Source organism: Corapipo altera, unplaced genomic scaffold (genome assembly GCF_003945725.1).
Source record: "Corapipo altera isolate COAL_440 unplaced genomic scaffold, ASM394572v1 62, whole genome shotgun sequence".
Lineage (NCBI taxonomy): Eukaryota > Metazoa > Chordata > Aves > Passeriformes > Pipridae > Corapipo > Corapipo altera.
Genome location: NW_020884894.1, coordinates 5611025 through 5632480, shown reverse-complemented (window position 1 = coordinate 5632480; position 21456 = coordinate 5611025). Strand labels below are relative to the sequence as shown.

General features: G+C 60.0%; 1 protein-coding gene across 1 annotated transcript in view; it reads right to left on the bottom strand.

The window, feature by feature from the left end:
* GSE1 (Gse1 coiled-coil protein) overlaps positions 1-21456 on the bottom strand; it is a 111110-nt gene that overhangs the window by 54352 nt on the left and 35302 nt on the right. The gene's annotated exons all lie outside the window — the stretch shown is intronic.

The window sequence follows — 21456 nt, the reverse complement described above, 5'->3', positions numbered from 1 at the left end:
CCTCCTTGCACTTGATAGCAGCCTTGTCAAGACCGCCGAGCTGTGCTGACCCCTGCCCCGGCGCTGCTAATTAAGGCGGCACAGTGACAGCCCCAGTGCCTCGCCGCCGCTCTGCGGCACCGCTGCTCCTAATTGGAGATGCTTTTTGAGTTCTCAATAACCACCCAGTTGGGGCTGAGGGGTCCGAGGGGGTTCCTGCACCCATCCCAGGGGGTGGTGGTGCAGGGGGATGCAACACACAGCCCACATCTGTCATCACCCTGGACTTTAGGCTCCCAGAAATTACTGCATAGGTGATGCAAAAATGGTTAAAAAAACCCTGAAGTCGGAGGAAACTGGGAACGGGGAGGATGGAGGTGAGCGACTCCCCTGGGAGTGTCCCCTGGCTGGGGGGCACCCCCATGCTGGGGTCTCCAGATGTATTTCTGGATGGTAAGGAGGAGCGAGGGCAGTGAGAAAGAGGAGGACGGAGGTGAGCAATTCCCTCAGGAACGTCCTCTGGATGAGGAGCACCTCGTGCTGGGGCCTCCCAATGTATTTTTGGATGGTAAGGAAGAGCAAGGGCAGCGGGCATGGCATGGAGCCAAGACATGGGGCCATATCTCCCTGCGGCAGAGCAGGGGCTGGCACGGGGTATCAGCCAGGACACCTGGGTCCTGTCCCTGTCCCTACCCCCCTGATGACACCCTGTGCATGCCAGGGGAGCCCCAGCAGGGCTGGGGGGGGCTCGGAGGGGTACCCCAGCACCCAGTCATGCCCCCCCAAGCCGTGCCAGCAGCCTGATGGATCTATTGTGTCGTGACAGACGAGCTGGTTTATCGCAGTGAGGGAGCCAGTGCCAGCCGTCAGCCTGACCCCGCCGGCAGGCTGAGGAGAAACAGAAGAGGGTTTGTATCATCCGGGGGGTCAGAGGGCAGGGAGGCAGCCAGCCCCCCCCTGCACTCCCAAATTCCTGGGATGCACGCCCGGGCAGGCAGCTGCACACGGCCCCTGGACCGCAGGTGGGGGGCTGGCAGGGTGTGGGGACAGTCACCCTCCAGCACTCCAAGTCCCTGCACTGCCAACCCAGCCTCCCCTTGTTCCTCCTGCACCTTGGGGACTACACCTTGAAATGGTGTCACCTGCAGCACCCCTGGTGTCCCCAATCTGTCCTGTCCCATAGCACCTCTGAAAAAATGAAAAAATGTCCCCAACCCACTCTGCCCAACAGCACCCCCGAAACAGTGTCCCCAACCTGTCCTGTCCTGTAGCACCCCTGAAACAGTGTCCCCAACCTGTCCTGTCCCACAGCAGAAGCTGCCACTGCAGGGGGACACACACAGGGACAAGGATGCTTACAACCACTCCAGTGTCTCCCAACCCAAACCAGCAAGCAGGGGGGTCACTCCTTTTCCCACGTCACCCCAAAATCCAGCATCACCCTTGTGTCAGGGCTCCGGTGGGACAGGCAGGGGTGAGATGGTGAATGCAGCCATGACTCACATGGAATTCACAAGGAAACACGTCCCCATTGCTGGAGCGATATCCCAGCATGGCGAGATGGGGATGCTCGGTATGACCCTGCTTCCTGCTCAAAGCGGCAGGAGTTTTGGGCAGGCACTGGCAATGCTGTCCCACCCAGACCTATCCCCAAAATGCACATCCCTCTGGCACCAATCCCACTGGGCTGACATCCCTGGCATCGCGCATGGCCAAGCTGTGGGCGCATGACAGTGACAACCACATGGGTCAGTCTATTTCTGCCACTTCACCCCAGCACTGGGGGTCTGTGCAGGGCAGTGGGGAGCAAATCCCCCCCCCCGGGGCGCCTTCCCGAGCCCCCTCATCCCCTCCTCCCCTCCCCTCCCAGCAGCCTTTGTGCCGCCACTGAGCCCGCACCTCCAGGGTGGACGCATTAAGGGAACACAAAGCAGCGCCGAGAGGCATTTCGGCTGCAATTTTCTCTGCTCCATTATTGACAAACAAGCTGCTTCACACAGGTGATGGCAAGGCCAGCACGGCAGCTGGGACATCGTGCCATGCCGTGCCGAGCTGTGCCAGCTGGATGGCCCTGCTCCTCCCCTCAGCACGGTGCTGGCCACGATGCCCTCCCATCCACCACATCCCCTGCTCCAGGGTCACAGGGATCCAGACATGTCACCCCTAAAAAACAAGGGGTAAAGAGGCAGTGAGGAGTGCTCTGGGCTGAGCCACGGTGCCCGCCCGTGTGCCGGCATCACCGCCGGGCTGCCCCTTTCCCCCGGCCAGGGCGGCCGGGCACAGCGTGCAGCGAGTCTGTCGTTAGCGCTGTGCCAAACCCAAAGTGGCTGCTTCGGAATGGCAATCCAATAAAAGTGCTACTTGTCTATTTATCATCCTCAGGGCTTTTTATCACAGTGCAGATGGTTGCTACCTTCGCAAGGCACAGCAGTGTGCTGGCACGCGCCCGCCGCACAGAAGCTCGGGCGCCGCAGAGTCTGTGCATACACCTGCGAGGAGCCGGCGGCCGCCTGCTCCGGCAAAGCCGGCCGGGAGCCGGGCAGCGCCGCCTGCCAGAGCCACGAGTCCTTGGGACACACTGCATCCCAGTCTGGGTGGTGTCTGCACTGGGCATTCAAACCAGGGATGGTCATCGGGCATTGGAATGGGGCACTTGCACTAGGGGTGTTCGCCAGGCATTGGCACAGGGTGTTTGCACCGGGCATGTTCTTGGAGCATTTGCACTAGGGATCTTCACCAGGCATTGGCATGAGGCATTTGAGCCAGGAACATTCACTGGGCCTTTGCACAGGGTGTTTGCACCAGGCATCTGCACCAGGCATTGGCATGGGGCATTTACACTGATCGTTTGAACAAGGTGATCTCATGGGGCATTTGCACCAGGTATGTCCACCAGGCATTTGCACTGGGCATTCCCCATCCCTGGAAGTGTTCAAGCCCAGGTCGGACAGAGTAACATGGTCTAGTGGAAGGTATCCGTGCCAGTGGTGGGAGGGTGGGAAGGAGATCATCTTTAAGGTCCCTTCCAATCCAAACCATTCTGTGATTCCATGATTCAGTAATTTCCACCAGGCATTTGCACCAGGCATTTACAGCGGGAGTGTTCACTGGGCATTTGCATGGGGTGTTTGTTTGCACTGGGCACCTGCACCGGGTATTTGCACCGGGTGTTATTAGCGGGCGTTCGCAGCGGGCGTTTCCACCATAAACCCTCAGCCTGTCATTACCCAGCTGGGCGGTCTGTGGGCAGCAGCAGCGGCAGCAGCGGGCACAGGGCGGTGGGTGGGAGCCGCTGGAGCAGGTGATTAAAGCTGTATTAAATGTCTGTCTGCACGCAGGAGAAAACACACCTAATTATCCACCGGAGTCGGCCAGGAGGGAGGAGCGGCCCCGATCGCAATCGCGTAATGAAGTGTAACGCGGGGCCAGGCCTGGCGCGGGGTGTAATTAAAAGGCAGCAAAGCCAGAATTGCAACGGTGGCAGGCAGCGGGCAGGGTCCCAGACTCAGAGCCTCTGACTTCCCTGGGAATCCCTCCTTAAGGAGCCCACTCACACCCCCACACCAAGATGTTGGCCCACGCCCCACTCGAGCCCCACCTGCTCGCCACAAACCCCTTTGACTCCCCCCACTATGGCACAACACTGATGCGCTCTGGCAAAGCCACTCAGGTGCTGGGACACAGTGCCAGCACCCCCGCCCTGCCCGCGGGCGCCGGGCAGGCACCACCACGGCACCGTTGCATGGGCACTGAGCACGGCCCGCTGCACGGAGGCGATGCCGGGACACGGAGGGCAGGCGCCGCTGGAAAAGGCGGCGGCGGGGCGGCAGGGGCGGCCGGCCCCACCTCTTGCACCAGAGCCAAAGCCGCCAACCCACGCCACCGCTCCCCGAGCGGGTCCGGCGGGTCAGGAGCGCCCCGGGGAGACGCCGCGTCGCCCTGCCTGCGCCCGGCATCCGCAGCACCGCTGCAGGGACCCCACGCCCGCGCCTGCCCCCTGGTCCGGCCGCCCCAGCCGGTTGGGAAGCGGCCGGGCTTGCCCGGGAATGCTGCTTGCATCAGCCCTGGCCCGGCTGGCACTGCTGGCAGGCATGTACGTGCAGTGCCGGCAGGCAGCACGCCCGGGTCAGGCCCTGGAGAGACGCAGCAGGGATAAAGGCATCCCTGGCAGCACTGCAAGGGACCCCCATGTCCCACGGGGGCACAGGGGATCCTCAGGTTGGGCAGTGACCACACAGGGACCCATCCCATCTCCCTGTTATTCCAACCTCAGCATGCTGTGGTGCCAGCACCCACATCCCTGCCCCTAGCGCAGTGACAGTTCCCACTACAATGTGTGGCACGGTAGCAGGCAGTGGGGACACAGGAGGACATCTCCTCCTTCTCCTCTCCCTGTCTTTTTCTCCTTCTAATTTTTTTTTCCTCCAAGATCTCCAGAACAAAGTACACACTCTACCTCTTCAAACCCACCACCATCTGTCCGTCCGTCTGAGCGCCGCAGCCCCGCCACTCCGAGCGGCCGCCTCCGAGCAGATGGTGACAGGGGAAGGACAAGCCGCTGCCACACAGGGCCTCGACGGCGGTGGGTCACAGCAGCTCCATCGGCCCTGACCTCCTCATCCTCCCCAGCACGGTAATTACCCACCACGCCGAGCAAACAGCCTGCGCCGGGTCATTGTGCTGGACACCAACAAAGGGCGGCCGACGGCGGGACCTCCCGACCCCTGCCAGCCCCTGCCGACCCCTGCCACCCCTGCCCTCCACCAAAAGAGCAATAAATCAAAGGGATGGGACAGGGACAGCCTGGCAGGCGAGGATAGGGATAGGGACTCCCTCCCCACCAGCACGTGGGTGCACCCCTTGCACCCTGGCTGCTCCACAGCCCCCCTGGATTAGCAAGGCCATGCAAAGTATGTGGGACATGCCCCTCCCCAGCAGAGGGGACAAGTCCCTGCTGCCCTTGGGGACACGCACAGCCTGTGTGAGCGCAGAGGAGTGAAGGATGGTTCCTCCCCCCATCCTCCGGTCACAGTCAGTTAATGGGGAATTTCATGGGTGCGGCACAGCGGAGCCCGGCCGGCCGGGAACATGCCGGAGCCATCTGCTCGCAAGACCCGGGGCTGTCGAGCCGCCCTGACCTCGGCCAGGCAAACAATTTGCAGGAGCAGATGTCGCACCCTCCCTCGCCCTGGGGCTGTGGGTGCGTCACTCCCCCAGGCTCAGCACCCCCACAAGCCCCCGGCATCTCAGAGTAGTCCCTTCCAAAGAGACGGAGGCACAATCAGGCCAAGAGCAAAGTCACATTGCAGAGATCTGACACCCCCAAGTCAGGGCTCCTTTGGGAATCTGGGCATGAGGCAGCAGTGCAGAAGATCCCTGCTCCCTCCTGGCACCACCCTGGGCAACACAGCCGGGTGCCACCACACAGGCTGCCATTCCCATGTGCCCGTTGGCAAGGATCCAGCAGGATTTGGAGAGACAGCCGTGCCCACAGAGCTCATACCCTGCACCCCCCTGCCCTGCAGGCAGCCCACAAAGGTGCCTGGCTCTGCTGCCACACACACGTGGCACGGCACGGCACAGGGGCAAAGGTGCAGGCATCTCTGGCAGCAGATCCTGGCTGGATCCAGGCTGGTTTCCCGCAGGTCCCCGGGAGTGGCTAGCACCGGTGTCTTTCGGACTGATTAAAATTCATTCTGCATGATTTAGGACCTAATCTCAGTGAAACTCCACAGCGCTTTATTAATAGCGCATTAGTGGATAATTCATGCGTTCGGATGAAAAATCAGCCTGTGTTATTCTCCGGGAGGGGGGGACACGGTGGGGGGGACACGGGCACGGGGAGGGGGGCACCCCGCTCACCCAGCCTCCCGCACCTCCCTGCCACCGCCACATCCCGGCGAGGCAGCAGCCCTTCTGACAACTGCCACCACTCATTAATCTTGACGAGTTTTCTGCTGAATATTCTTCCACAGGCTTTCAAACCGTTCACTAATTGCAATTAATCACTTACCGAAACAGATGTCAGGAACAATGGAATTGGGAAGTCTGGAGGCTTGATAAAGCTGTCAGAGGAGCGCGCTCGTGTGGCAGCGGGTGCCAAAAGGCGCTGGCAACACCTTCCCCCAGCCATGTGCTGGGGGGACCCGGCGACCCCGTCCTGCCCGCCCGGCATCTGTCCACCCCAGAGAGGGAAAACGCACGGCGAGGGGGCACGGGGGGCTTTGTGTCCCCATCAGCTACCGGCGCATGGGAATGGGGATGTGGGAACTGGGTTTTGGTGATGGGAGGTGATGGGAGTGGCACACCTGCAGGAAACACCATCAGCATGGCTTTACCCTGACTCCAGGACAGCTTGGTCTCTGCTCTCCATCAGGAAAGCCGCACGGAGCCTCAGCGGGGCGTCACGTCCGCCGTGCCTCGCGCAGGCAACGGCACGTTCCCCGTCCCTGCCAGACACCGCTTTAGCACCAGCAGGGATCCAACAGCCTTCCCCGGCAGGCGCGCCACGCTGTTTACCCATCACACATGAAAGGTGCCGAGCTGACAGCTCTAGAGACGGGAGAGAGCTCCCAGAGACACTGATGGGGCCAAGGCTCCAAAGCGTCTTCACCTACTGCTCTTGGAGACCCTGAAGGTCAACCCATAGGTGACCCCAGAAAGGGGCAGCCCCTGGGCTTCTGCTTCCCTGCAGCTTCACCAGCTGCGGCTCTGCACACCCCCACATCTCAGCTGTCCCCCCCCCCAGCTTGGGGGCATCCTTTGGGAACAAGGCTGGGGAAAGCCAGGGAGAGGGAGGGCTTTCCCAGTCCCCCACAAGGCAGAGGATGCTGCACAGCCCGAGGCCACCAAGTACAATTAGCCCTGAGTCCCCCAGCCATGAAGGGACACCGCTGCGGGGGGACACACACCTCCCCAGCAAGCAGAGCCTGGGGGACCGGAGCATCCTTCCGGAGCTGGCGCGGTGCGAGCCAAGCCCGGGGCTCGTGACCGGCGCGGCCCCGACACATGTTACAATAAATATTCCGCACAGACACCGTTCCATATGTATGATCCGGTGGGGTGATGATTTTTCTACTGATCACTGGAAGTGACAGCTGTGCGGAGAGCAGGAGAAACAAAGGCACCGACTGCTCTCCCCGTTACACTCCGATAGCGACATGATGGTGTGACACGGAGCGGCAGCATCTGGTGGCGCCGGGACCGGCAACCGGGACGGGCCGCCTGTTAGCACCGGGCACAAAGGGTGGCCACGGGGTGGGGACAGGGTGAAAATGGGAACAAGGTGGAAATAAGAGTAGGGTGGCCATGGGGATGGGGTGGAAATATGGACAGGGTGGCAATGGGGATAGGGTGGTCATAAGGATGGAGTGGCAATGGGATAGTCATGGGCATGGGGTGACCATGGGGACAGGGAGGCCACGAGGACAAAGTGGACAAAAGGCTGGAGTGGCAATGGGGACAGAGTGGCCATGGAGATGGGGTGGCAATATGGATGGGATGGCAATGGAGACAGGGAGGCCAAAAGGATGAGGTCGTGACGTGGTAGTCACGGGAACAGGGTGACCATGGGGACAGGATGGCCATGGAGACAGGGTGGAAATAAGGATGAAGTGGCAATGGGGAAGGGGTGGACATGGAGATGGGGTGGAAATATGGATGGGGTAGCAATGGGGACAGGGTGGCCATGGGGTGGCAATGGGGATGGGGTGAAAAGAAGGATGGAGTGGCAATGGGGTGACAATGGGAATAGCGTGGCAAAGAGGGTGACAATGGGGATAGGGTGATAGGATGGAAATAAGGATGGAGTGGTAACAGTGACGGTGGCAATGGGGACTAGATGGTGATGGGAATGGGGTGAAAATATGGATGGGTGGCAATAGGGATGGGGTGGCAATGGGGATAGGGTGGAAATAAGCATGGGGTGGCCATGGGGATGGCTCCCATCAGCCTCTTGTGCTGCACACAAGCCCCCAGCCCCTCCATCCTACCCTCCTGCCCCCAAAGCAGCTGTGGGACAGGGTACCAGGGAGCACCAGGCCATTACAGCACCCAGCCTAGGCACGGTCAATATTTGCATTTGATTTGCAAGTGTTTCCTCCCCCCAGATAACGGCAGGGCCACGCACGTACGGGAGGGAGAAGCTGCTGGGTTCAGTTAATTATTAGCGAACATGCAAATTCCCCCTCCATGAGATAACAATAAACACCGTGATTTCAGCGAGATAAACAGGGCTTTAAATTTCCAGCAGCCTTTACTGGTGTAAAAATAAGCGTCCCTTATTTATTTAGCTCCTTTGAGAAACCACATCAGTCCCCAAACACAGTCTTTTACTGTCAAGCTACAGTAGAAGCCTTTATAGGCGGCGAAGATCCTGACAGCTACCCCTAGCACAACCATCTTTTATTCATGCTCATAATATAAACTGTATTGCCTCGGAAACAAAAGGATTTAACTCGCTGCTGGCTGGGCAGCAGTGGCTGAACCAAGGTCTCCAGTGGGGGCACATGGTTGGGATGGCTTTGCTCCGAATGGGGGCATCCCACAGGGACACCACCTCCTCCTAGGGACAGGACTGAGACAGAGCCCTGCTGTGATGCATCAGCAACATCCAGGGATAAAATAAGCCAAAATAACAATCCCCCCCGACCTGGAGCCATTAGGCAAAGCCTCCGTGCTCTGAGGCTCCGAATCCCACCCTGCCTGCACAGACGTAGGAAGAGCAGCGGTTACAAGAGTGGTTCGTATTTAATAATGCAATTTATATTCCACTCTCAACATAAACTATTGTAAAGGCACACTAATGTAAAAATACATCTGGCTTGTCAATAGTTTATCTTCTGGATCTGCATCTAAATCCCTGGGCATTCTTGACTTATGGCTGCACCAGTGTCTAATGAATAAAAAGGTGCAAATTATAGGCCTTGCTTTAATGCTCATCATAAAATTAGATGATAGTTGCAAAAGCTGCATTCTCCTGCCCACAGTGCAGCAATGGTAAGCTATAAATAAAGTGTATTTAATGTATCCCAGCGCTGCGCAGAGCCAGGAAACAGTATGTTACTGCACAGCCTTCAATGGATCCGCCACAAGTTCAATGAAGTGATAACTGATCCATCATGTGAATTTATGTTAACTGTCTGCTCGCAAAGTCACGGCCCCAGCACTGTAAATAGCCGACAATCCTTCCAGCCCGGCCTGCCTGCCAATAAACCTGTCACCGGCAGGCTGGGAGCAGCCACCTTAGGACACCGCAGACAAACCATTACATCTTGGGTTTCCTCTTGGTTTCTCCATCCATTTGTCCGTGCGGAGCATCGCCGCCGTGCCTTGGTTTACCCGCAGTCGAGCACCTCCCTCCTCAGGGCTTTCCAACCCAGTGCGATGCTTTTCCACCTCCCTGGAGCTGTCACATCAGGGATGCGGGAAGCCCAGATGGGATCCAGGGGGCTGGTGGGTGCGTGGGTGGGATGGCTCCTGCTCTGGCAACAGGCAAATGCTGGGAGGGGCTGGGGGGGACAGGTTGGAAGTAGACCCCCCCCCCCTCGTGTTTCATGCTGGGATGCAGAGCCAGGAGGGCACATGCATGGTGGGATCACTTCACTGTGGGAGACAGAAGTGCAACTGGCATCATGCCTGGAAAGCATCCTCTTCTGGTAGAGATGTGTGTCCCAGGGCTGGCACCTGGGAAGGGGACACCCCTGGGAAGATGTCCTTGGGAAGACGTGGTCACCAGGAAGGAGACATTCCCAGGAGATGTTCCCTGGAAGCAAGTGTCTTTGGGAAGCAGGTGTCCCTGGGAAGATGTCATCCCCTGGAAGGACACATTCCCAGCAAGGACATCCCTGGTAAGGTGCCATCCACAGAGAGGTGTCCCCAGGAAGAAGATGTCCCAGGGAAGGAGACATCCCAGGGCAGAGGATGTCCTCGAGAAGATATGGTCCCCAGGAAGGATATGTTCCCAGGAAGATGTCCCCGGGAAGCAGATATGTTTGGGAAGGAGATGTGCTCAGGAAGAAGGCATCCCTGGAAGGAGATATCCCCAGCAATGAGACATCACTGGGAAGGTGTCATCCACAGGAAATTGTCCCTAGGAAGAAGATGTTTCTGGGAAGACGCCATCTCCTGGATGGAGACATTCCCGTCAAGGATGTCCCTAGAAAGGTGTCATCCACAGGGAGGTGTATGTGGGAAGGAGACATATCAAGGAAGAGGATGTCCCTGGGAAGATGTGATACCCAGGAAGGAGATGTGCCTGAGGAGATGTCTCCAGAAAGATGCAGTCCCCAGGAGGGAGATGTTCCCAGTAAGATGTCCCCAGGAAGCAGATGTGTTTGGGAAGGAGATGTCCCCAGGAAGGAGACATGTTTGGGAAGACATCATGCCCTGGAAAGAGACATCCCCAGCAAGGATGTCCCAGGGGAGATGTCATCCGCAGGGATGTGTCCCTGTGAAGGAGATGTCCCAGGGATGAAGAGATCTCTTAGAAAGGAGTCATTGCCTTTGAAGCAGCCCAAACCCATGGAGCCCCAGCAGTTACAGACAGGGGACACAATGATCCTTGGGGAGCGAGATGGCACCCAGGTGGACACGGGGGACACGGAGCCCACGGGACGCAGCGTTTGCCATCACCCGGTTCTCATTAACGCAGTGCTGAGCAGCCCCTAATAATAGCAACAGTAAATTCTCCTACCCAATTCAGGTCCATTTCTATAAATAATGTAGAATCTTTTTATTTACTGACAGGTTGTAAAAGTATCAGTGAGAATAATGTGAAATCAGGCGCTGCTGAATAATTCATGGCAGCAGTTCTGCTCTCCCCCCCCACCCCGTCCCCGCGCTCCCCTGGCCCCACCGTTTACACGACAGCACCTTGCACCCGGGTTTATCTCATAAAAACCAGGACTAACGACCTGGTACTAATTCTTTATCAACTGGGACTTTTATAGCAAGGGGAGGAGGGAAGAAATAGAAAGAAATAAAAATAACCCTGGGTGCACCCTATAAAAAATGCATGGGCCTGCGTGCTCACCTCCACATGGAGCCAGCAATCCCCAGCACCTCCCATCCGCAATTCCCCCCCATCCCCACAGCCTCTCCAAAAATTAGTATTAATTGGCAGCACCCACAGCTCCACACTGGCATCTCGAGGCAGTGAGCACAGGAAGGGTGGGATGATCCTGATGGGACACCAGCAGGACCCATGGGGACATCAGCAGGACCCATGGGGACACCAGCAAGACCCACAGGAATGATGACAGGACCCATAGGGACACTGGCAGGACCTATGGGGACAATGGCAGGACTCATAGGGATACTGTCAGGACCTATGGGGACACTGTCGGGAGCCATGGGGACATTGGCAGGACCCACAGGGATGATAAGCAGATCCATGGGAATACTGACAGGACTCATGGGGATGATTGCAGAATCCATGGGGATACCAGGAAGTCCCCCAGGGAGGATGGCAGGACCCATGGGGATGGTGGTAGGACCCATGGGAACACAGGCAGGATGCTCTCTCTCCCCATGCCACCCCCAGGGATGCCAGCCTGGGGCAGCAGACCCCTGCAGGGGGCAGATATGTTAAATTTGGGCAGAAAAACCTGATCACTAGAGCAACTAATCCCTGTAACAACCTGATCCAGTGTCTCTCATCCCTCCTGCCACTGCCGAGGGCGATGGGGACAGCAGGGACCCCCCCTGCAGCCGCCCCCATCCCCTCCCCAGAACAATACCTACCCGCCGCTGTTTTGATGTGCGGCACAAAGCCGGGAGAGCTTTCCATGTAACATGATAAAAGCAAGTCCCCAGCCAGCACAATTATTTGATAATTCTCCCTTAACACCCATCAAATTAAAGCAATGTCCAAGGGCTGCCTGAAGTGGCACTGATAGGTATTAAACTTTAATGAGATTTAATGGCACTGCCCTACTTTTTAAGCGCTCGGGCCTACATTTATGAACATTTAATTTCCCAGGCCCTGACCTCTTTTTTTTTTCCCCCACTTGCCCACAGCCCCCCCTGCCCGCCCGCCGGCACAGCTGGATTCTGTTAGCGCTGGCGGCCGCCCCGACCCGGGATGCTCGGGATGCTCGGCCAGCCCTGAGCCGATGGAAATCTCCAGGCGCTGCGGGGTGAGATGTTGACTCTAGCAGGGAGCCGGGACTGAGCAGGGAGGGGGAGCCTAGGGAAAGGCGGGGGGGGTGTGTGTGCAGATGTGATTCACCGGCATTGAATACAACCAAATTTGTGGAATGACTTAATTAATTTGCTCCCTGGATGACATGACACCACAGGTCGGACTGGTTGGAGGGCCCTCACCCTGCTGTTCCACTGCATTGGGGTTTGCAATGGGTTTCTTTAAGCACCCCTGAAAATTAAGCAGCTCCCCCACTACCAACACACTATGCTGGGGCAAATTTGGAGGGTTCAGACCCCTCAGCACCCCCAGGAGCAGAACACAGCCCACTGATCCAGTTTATTGCTGCCCTCTAGTGTGTAGGGGACAGGCCAGACCCCGCTGTCACTTGTCCCCCTCCCCACATGTCCTCTGAGCCACTTGGCCAACCAGGCTGCTGCATCTCAATTGCAGACAGCTGCTGAGATGCTCAGAGCCCAGATCTCTGGGGTACCAGAGAGCATCACTCCAGCCCCCCAGCCTGGAGCCCTGCCAGCTCCCCAAAACCCCTGGCACCAGTGACACCAGGCATCACCTCCTGCCCCACGGCAAGGCAAGGCCAGGTTGGATGGGGCTTGGGGCAACCTGGTCTAGTGGAAAGTCTCCATGGCAGGGGAATTGAAATGAGATGAGCTTTAAGGTTCCTTCCAATGCAAACTATTCCATGATTTAATGATTCTACGGTCCTGGTGGGATAGAGGATACAGCACTTTCCTACATCAGGATGCAGGAGGGGTTGGGGTACCCTGGTTGGCAGCAGTAAGCTCCAAAAAGAGGAGCTGCTGGCATGAGTGCCCACCCACAGAATGAGGGTTAGGGAAACTGAGGCACACACCAGTGCAGCACTGGGAATATCCCCCTCCCACCTCCCTAGCACCCACCCTTACTGCAGGGAGCCCAGCAGCAGGAATGCAAAGGCAGGGCAATAAAAGGGAGCGTTATCAAGCCCCAGCAGAGCAGACAGCTCAGGGAGGAGAGCAGGAGGGAGGGAAAGGAACAGAAAGGAAAAAAAAACCCCACCCTTAACCCCGAGATCACTTATCATTCAGGCTGCATCACGCATCTAGAAAGTGCAGACACAAAAATGTAATGTCATAACATTCGCAGTTCAATAACCTTTGCTTCACGAGACGGCTTGAACTGTCAGAGGAGCTGGAAGGTAAATATTTCAGCGCCCAGGCACTGAATGCAAAGGCGTGGGGAGGGGGGTCGGCCTCGGCTTCCCCGGCTCGCCTCGACACGTCCAAATATCCCCCGCCGTAAATCCCGGTCGGCGCTGGGGAAAGGCCGTGGTGCGGATAAAATACGAGCAGATATAAAGCCAGACACCTTTATTGTTCGGCAAAGTCTTCCAACAAGTTATGAACCCGCAGCTTGACCCTAACCCATCATCTTGTTATACGGCAGAAACAAAGGCAGCGCCAGGAGCTGAGGCTGGAGCAGAGCAGGATGCGGGTGGGAAGGAGGAAAACCCAGCCTGCCTCCTCCACGGGGGATATTCGGGTACAATTCACCCCTGAACCCCCACATTTACCACGCTCTGGGCTTCCTGTTGGAAGCAGAACCCCCTGTTAGCCCCTTCCATTGAGCATTCCTGCCAGGTTCAGAGGTGCAAAATTCCTGTGTCTGGGGTTAACATGAGCAGGACCCCACGAACACACCGATTAACCAGGACGGCCTACTGTGCCATGCAGGCAGGAGGAAGGAGATTGCACAGCCGGGGAGCAGGCAAGAAACAATGGCTGTGGGGGGTGGCAAACCAGTGAGGGATCCAGAGGGCATTGGGGGAGCAAAGAGAATGCTCCCATGGGGAAAATTCCCCCAACAGCACTGGGAGGGTGCTGGCTGTGTGACCAAAAGGCTGCATGGCATGTCATGGCACAGTGGGGAGCGCCCTGTGCCTCCAGGGAGGCCACATGGCATGGCATGGCACAGTGGGAAGTGCCCTGTGCCTTCAAGGGGGCTGCAGCAGTGCCCTGGTGTCCAAGGGGACACGGCATGGTGGGCAGCAGCAGCTTGCACAGCCCATGCATGGCACACATTGCACGAACACCCCGACCCAAACGTGCAGCACAGCTGGGGACAACCAGAGACACCTGCCTGCTGCTGGGCTGGCTCTGCCACGGGGCGCTGCGCCAGCACCCCAAACGCTGGGGACCACCAGCGCCAAGGCTCCCAGGGGAGCAGGACACCCCAGCGCCAACTTTTCCACCGCCGCTACGTCCCGTGCGAGGCGGGGAGGGCGTCGCAGGGGGCACGGCCGCGGCAAGGAACAGTTAAACGGGGCCCCCGCCCGCACAGGGCGTGCGGCAACAGGCACCGTCGCACCCTCCCCGAAACACCTGCTACCGCCGCGCTGGCACGGGGCGAACGCCCGGGGCGGGCGCAGGAGCGGCGGCGGCGGGGAGCGCGCCAGGGCCCGCAGCAAGAAGCGGCATGTCTGCGCTTGGCAGCACAACAGAGAGCAGGTGACAAGCGCGCCGGCGGTCGCTTTATTACAGGAAGCGAGCACGCAAGCATCTGACGCCGCGCTGCCCGGAGAAAAAATAAAACACACACATCCCCCCCACACACACACGCCATTAACAATCCCTCCTCGGGCGCGGGAGAGGGGCCCCTGCATGCTGGGGGTGCCCCGCTGCAAAATAATGCCCCAGTGGCATCACAGCTTGCCAGCCCCCCCCCCCCCCCCCCCCTCCACGCATCACTCCCAAGGCCAAGCGAATCCCAAGGGAGTAAAATTATGTCTGTGTGTGCACAAACATTTTTCCTCGGCAAACACTCCCCGAGACAACAAAATCAGCCGCCCCTGCGCCGGTTCCCGCACCGCCCCGCTCCTCTGACCCAACAATTAGAGGCAGGCATTAATATTTAAATATTGCCAGCTCGGGAGAAGGGAAATCAAATAAAACACGCCGGCGTGCCGCCAGCGCATCAAGTCCCGCTCCATCAGCCTCAAACCGGGTGCATGGAGGCAGTGGGGGGTGCTGTGTCACACCACTGGGGACATCGGGGTATCAGTGGCACGAGGGGAACCCCCTTTCTGGACCAAGTCAGGGTGAGCAAGGAGGTGGTGAGTAAATGGTGATGCTCCTGCCAGCTCAGCGAGGTCTCTTCAAAGGGACCCTTAACCCCATGCTGGTCATGCTTTGGGGTTACATGGGGCTCCCCACTCTCTCCCATCCATAAAGCACCCGCCTGCAGGGTGCTATAGGGGGGACATGCATTCAGGCTGTGCCCCCCCGAGAGTCACCCTCCGGTCCCGCGGGTGCTCGGAGGCGGTGTTGGCCCAGCAAAGAGGATTTACTGCTCAACGCAAGGGGCTTTAGAGGCAATAACTTTCCCTCCTCTTGACTTAAATGGATTTGAAACTTCAAAAAGGATCGAGGGGGCAGGCTGCCAAGCGGCCGCCCCCGAGGCCTGACCCCGCGGGTGCTGGGGGGAGGGTCATGGGGGGGCTGCGAGCCGAGCCAGGGCCAACGGCCGCGGCAGATAAGGGGTTGTGGGGGCCCAGGAGGCCCCACGATAAGGCAGCCGCCGTTAACAGGCGCGGGAGGGCTGGGGCGCTTCCTCCCACCCCGCGGTGCAACCGCCGGCGGGCACTGGGGTGCCAGGGCAGAGGGACAGGGGTGGCCCCATGGCCGGGCAGCCAGGGTAGCCGAGGCACGAGGCACAGCAAGGGCTACTTCAAGGGCAATCCCCCTGGCAGCCTGCCCAGGCAGCTGCTGCCTGCCAAGCTCTGTCCCAGCTGGCCCTTCCCGGGGTTTGGCGGGGCTGCCCTGTGGCTCCCAGGACCCCTCGGGGGCACCCAGCACCTGAGCATCGCTGGCACATGGGGGGCCACATCGGGTGTCCCCACTGGGACGCGATGGCAGAAGGAGAGGCCATCTGCCCCTACCCACGGTGAGGCCAAACTCCAGGGCTGGCACCAGCACCAGGGCTCAGGGACAGAGGTGTGACCCATGGCACCGTGCCCCTAGTGTGGTGGGGGAGGACCACTGCCTCCCACATGGCCGGCGCAGGCACAAACCCCCCAGGAACATCTGCCCCCAGGCCTCAACCTCCCACGGGCCAGACACCAGGGTGAGGGGCAGTGCCTGGGGGAAAGGACCGAGGGGCCACAGGAACAAACAGGAGAGCACAGATTAAAATTAATGCCCCCTCCTCGAGCTGCCCCCCAGCCTGCAGCCTGTACCAGCTGCTGGCACATCAAGAAGCGATAAACTGTCCTGCGTCCTTCGGCACCCCCCCTGCACCCCCCAGCATCCTGGCCCCCCGCCAAAGCAACCGTCTTCTCCTCTGCAGCTCCCTGCCCTGCAGCCAACACACACACACACACACACACACACACACACACACACACACGCTCTCGCACTCGCACCCAACCCCCTCCACCACCCAAAAAAGGCCCCATGCGTCCCTCAATCGTGTGTGCACACACGACCACAGGCACAGCGGGACATGCATGCACAGGCACACCCGGTGTGCACCCAGCGAGGGGGGTGAGGGGTGAGCACACTCAGCACACCCCTCTTGACATCCTTGGGTTGTGGAACACACATACACACGTGTGCACAGCCAGCACGCCCCCCCAAGCACACTGACCCCCCCCAGCCCCGCAGGAGCCGCTGGCCTTAGCCGGCCAGCCCTGCCACACCGCTGTCACCGTCACACCCAACACCTCCCCAGCAGGTTACACAAACAGGCTGCCAGGCACACACGCAGCCGGGCGCACGCTCCCCTCGTTCACACCCACAAACCACACGGGCTCACCCCGGTGCTCGCACGCGCACGCGCGCCCTTGCAGGAAGAGGCATTGGCTTCCCGCTGCCTTTTCCCTCCATTAACTCCCTCCACAGATCCCACTCATGGCCCAAAGGGCACCCATGCGGCGTCCAGCTCAGCCCCGTGCCCCCTGCCCTGGCTCATTGCAGGAGGAGGAGGAGGATGAAGAGAGCATGGCACTCTCCCTGCTGCTCCAAGCACTGGCAATGGGCACTTGGGGACAGGCCACCAATGGGGCATCTGAATGACAGATGCCACTGACTGGGGACTGGCACCGATGCGACCACGCAAAGCAGTTGCTTGGACTCGGCACAACACAGGGCGCGGGCGCTGGCATGGCACAGTGAGCCGGCGGGCCCCAGGGCGAAGGGCACAGCAGGCAGCACAGGCAGGGCTGGAAGAGCCAGGATGGAGTAGGGCAATAAACACAGCGGCAGGCGAGACACTGAGGCCGTGGCATCACCCTGACACAGGGTGCGGTGCCTGGGCTCCCGGCGTCAGGCTGCAGGGCTCAATCAGCAGCACAGTCCCTCCCCAGCGCCGGCAGTCCTGGGTGTCCAGAAACATGGATATGTAGGAATGGTGCATGGGTAAACTGAGGCATGGCCCCACACAGCACCCCGTGTGCCTGGATCAGGACACGTACAGGCAGCCAGGCTAGAAGGGCCAAGGTTGGTGCCACTGGCCACGGCCCCGCACACCCCTGTGCCCTGCCAGCCATGGGAAATGACCCCAAGGGTCTCTGTGCCAGTGTGGGTCACAGGGACTGAACGCCTTGGATGACACCGGACCACAAGCCTGCAGCACTCAGTGGGTCTCATTTCCCCACAACATCCCCTAGCTGGATCCCCAACTCCAGAGCCACCTCCATCTTCCACACCATGGGGTCCCTCAAGGCCAGGGCGACCTCTTGTCCACCACACCACAGGGTGCCTGAAGTTCAGGGTGATCTCTATCCCCCAGATGATGGGGCACCCCAACCCCATGGCAACCTCCACCCCTCACACAATAGGGTCCTCCAAGCCAAAGGTGACCTCCATCCCCCCCAACAGGAGGTCCTCAGCCTTAGGGTAATCTCCATCCCCCAAACAACAGTGTCCCCTCAAGCCCAGGGTGACTACCACCCCCTACGTCATGGGGTCTTCCAACTCTGGGGTGACCTCAGTCCCCACAGGATCGGGTCCCCCAGCTCAAGGTGATCTCCATCCCCCACATCACAGGGACCCCCAATCCTAGGCAACCTCTGTCCTACACACCACAGGGTCTCTTAACCCAGGGTGACCTTGGTCTCCCACACCATGGGTTCCTCCAGACCCAGGGTGTTCTCTGTTTCCTGCACAACAGGGTCCCCCAACTCCCGGGCGACCTCCATCCCCGACACCATGGGTGCTCCCAAACCCAAGGTGACCTCTGCCCCTTATACCAGGGGGTCCCCCAACTCGAGAGTGACCTCCATTCACCAAACAACAGTCTCCCCAAATCCCTGGGCGACCTCCACCCCCTACACCATGGGGTTCCCCAACCCCAGGGTGACCTCCATCCCCCACACCACCGTCTCTCTCAGCCCCAGGGTGACCTCTGTCCCCAATGCCACGGGGTCCCCCGACCCCAGGGTGACCTCCATCCCCCATACCAGACCCCCCGACAGAGGGGCTGGGGGGGAATCTGCGGGTGGCAGGGTCACACCAAGCCCATCCCACCCCTCCAGCACAACCCCCACCCGGGGGGGGGTTCCCTTTCCCCTCCTCCCCACGGCGCTGCTGGGGGGCACCGGGGGGTGCCACTCACCCGCGGGCCGCGCCGTCCAGCGGGGGCTGCGCTCCTCCATGGGCAGCGGCGGAGGGAGCGGAGCCGAGCCGTGTCGAGCCGAGCCGTGCCGAGCCTTCCCCCGCCGCTTCCTGCTTCCCTCGGCGCCCGCCCGCCGCCCCGGGAGCCGCACGGCTGGAGCGTGACTCACCGGGGGCCGGGCCGGGCAGGGCAGGGCGGCGGGGGCAGGGCGGCGGGGGCGGGCGCGGCGGGCACCGCGGGCGAGGCAAAGGGGGTCCCCGAACAGGGATGATGGGTAGGGAGGGACAGACCCCTCGGACCCTCTCGGGACCACCCCCCAATGCAATGGGGGATCCCCCACGGGGAGACTGGGGGGAGCTCGTGGGGGTTCCCCTCCCTCCTCAGCATCCCAAGAATTAGGGTGATGAGGGGTAACAGACGTGACCCCAGAGCACAGGTGCCCCCCTCCCAGAATGCAGAGATCAAGGGGGGCAAGAGGTCTGGGGTGGCATCCTGCCCTCTGACCCCCAACCCCAAAACTACTTGGAACCCCAAACAGGCTCTGGGACACCCCGGATCTCAGGGGTGCCAGCCCAGCCCATCACAGTGAGCACCCAGGGTGGTCCTGAGTCCAGACCCTGTGGAGACAAGGGGTGTTCCCACAGCAGCCCCCTCGGTGTGCCCCAATGCCCTGTTCATCCCCTGCCCTGGGTGCAGGAGTGGGGACAGCACTGTCCCCCTGAGGTGGGGAAGGTGGTGGTCACCCCTGTGCCATCTCACTGTCACCCTGAGGGCTCTGCCTGCACCTGGGCTTTGGAGCACCAGTGACACGAGTAGGGTGGGGCTCAGCCCACTCGCATGTGGAGGAAGTTGCCCATCATTCACCAGCCACAGGTCGGCTCCATCAGCCTGTCAGGCTCGGCTGGCTCAGACAGGCCAGACCCCCACCTTCCCTGGGCAGGAGAGAGGCTTCCGCAAGGAACCTCATCCTGGCACTGCCAGCTATGAACTGGCATCTCCACAGGAGGAGACACAAACCACGACAGGGACACCCAGCCATCCCCAAACAAACTGCCACACCACCAGCACACCCATCCAAATCCCTTCCCAGCTCACCCTCACCTCTTCGCCCCCTCCATCATCCTCCTCTTCCTCCAACAGGCCCCACGCTGGTGCTGCCGCAGTGCCAGTGCTGCCTGACACCCCCCCCCAGCCCTCCTCGTGCTTTTCCCCCCCCTCTGTCTCCCTTTTCCCGTTCTATTTTAAATTTTTATTGCATTCTTTTTAAAGAATACAGAGGAACAAATGCCCTTATCAGCAATTCTCACAAGGTATAAAGAGCCGCTTTTATCTCCTGCCTTTACTAATCTAGAGCGAGCCAATGCCTGTTAATTTTTTAATTTTCCTAGTGAATGCATTTGTGGCTCCGTCAGCATCCATCCGGACACGCACGCAGGATACCCTCCGCATCTCAGCCCAGCCACCCTGACATAGAATTGCCATCGTGCTGGCAGAGCAGTGGCTCATGGTTTGGAAACCACCAAGGGGTTTTGTGCACTGGGAAGCCCTATGTGTCACACGAGGCTCACCAGGACACCCTGGGATGTGTCACCACCCCCAAGACATGGTGGTACTCTCTGACATGCCAGCCCGACTACACCTGGCCACAGGGAATGCTGACAGAGTAGGTCTCCATCCTAGGCACAGAGACACATTCCATGCCAAGCCATCCAACTGTCACTATCACCTGCTCTGGCCAAGGTCCCTGTGGGGGCATAGGGGGGGTTTGCCCCTGTGTTCCCCCCTGGAAGGGATGCAGGCTGCCTGCACGCCGGGGTGGGAGCACAGCAGCCGGCCGCGGTGCACAGATGAGATGTGGCAGGCGTGTAACAAGCCATTAGTCACTGTCACCTTTGCCCGGCAGCCACTGGCAGGGTAATAAATCCCGGGCTGACTCCAGCGGGCCCGTTCCAGGCCACAGCTCCCAGCTTGTGTCCACGCCACTGCCGGCTGGGCTGTGAGCAGCTTGTAAATGCATTCCGACCCCCCCGGGGGACATAGAGCCTTGCAGGGTCCCAAACTGGGGCTGAATCCCTATGGGGCTGATTGATGGGTGACATGGGCCACCACCTTCCTGGGAAGTGTCATTCCTTGGGGACATGGGGAAGTGGGTCACAACCCCCCCACCAAGCAGCCCCCTGGCCCCCAGGCTGCCACTCCCACAACTCCCTGTCCACCCCAGCTTCCTGCCCGCTGCGCCTTGCGGTTCCCAACTCTTCCCAGCCCAACACCAGGAACCGGCATCGGCGGTTGTTACCGGATCAAAGGAGCCTGGCGTGGCACAACACGGCACGGCGCGCCTGCCGGGAAGGGCTGGCAAACAAGCTGGTCCAGGGAGGCGGCAGGCGGAAAGCACGCATGATACCTCTCCTAAAAATGCTGCTGCTCCTGACGGACAGGGCGGCCAAGTCCCAGGAGCCGTGGCCTGTCCCAGCCCTGGGGGCTTCCCCGACTCCCCAGCACATCCAGCCCAACGCCATGGCTCTCCCTGGCACCCACGGCCTGACTCACGGCCCCAAGGACAGCAGGCAGGGACTGCGGTGCCACAGGGTCACCTTCCTGGTGGGGCTGCGGGTTTCGGATCGCAGTCCCAGGCCTCTGGGTGTGAGCCTTCACCAGGAGACCCAAGCAGCTCATTGGACTGACAGTGCACCCCACAGTGGGGCAGGGGACAGCCCTTGGCC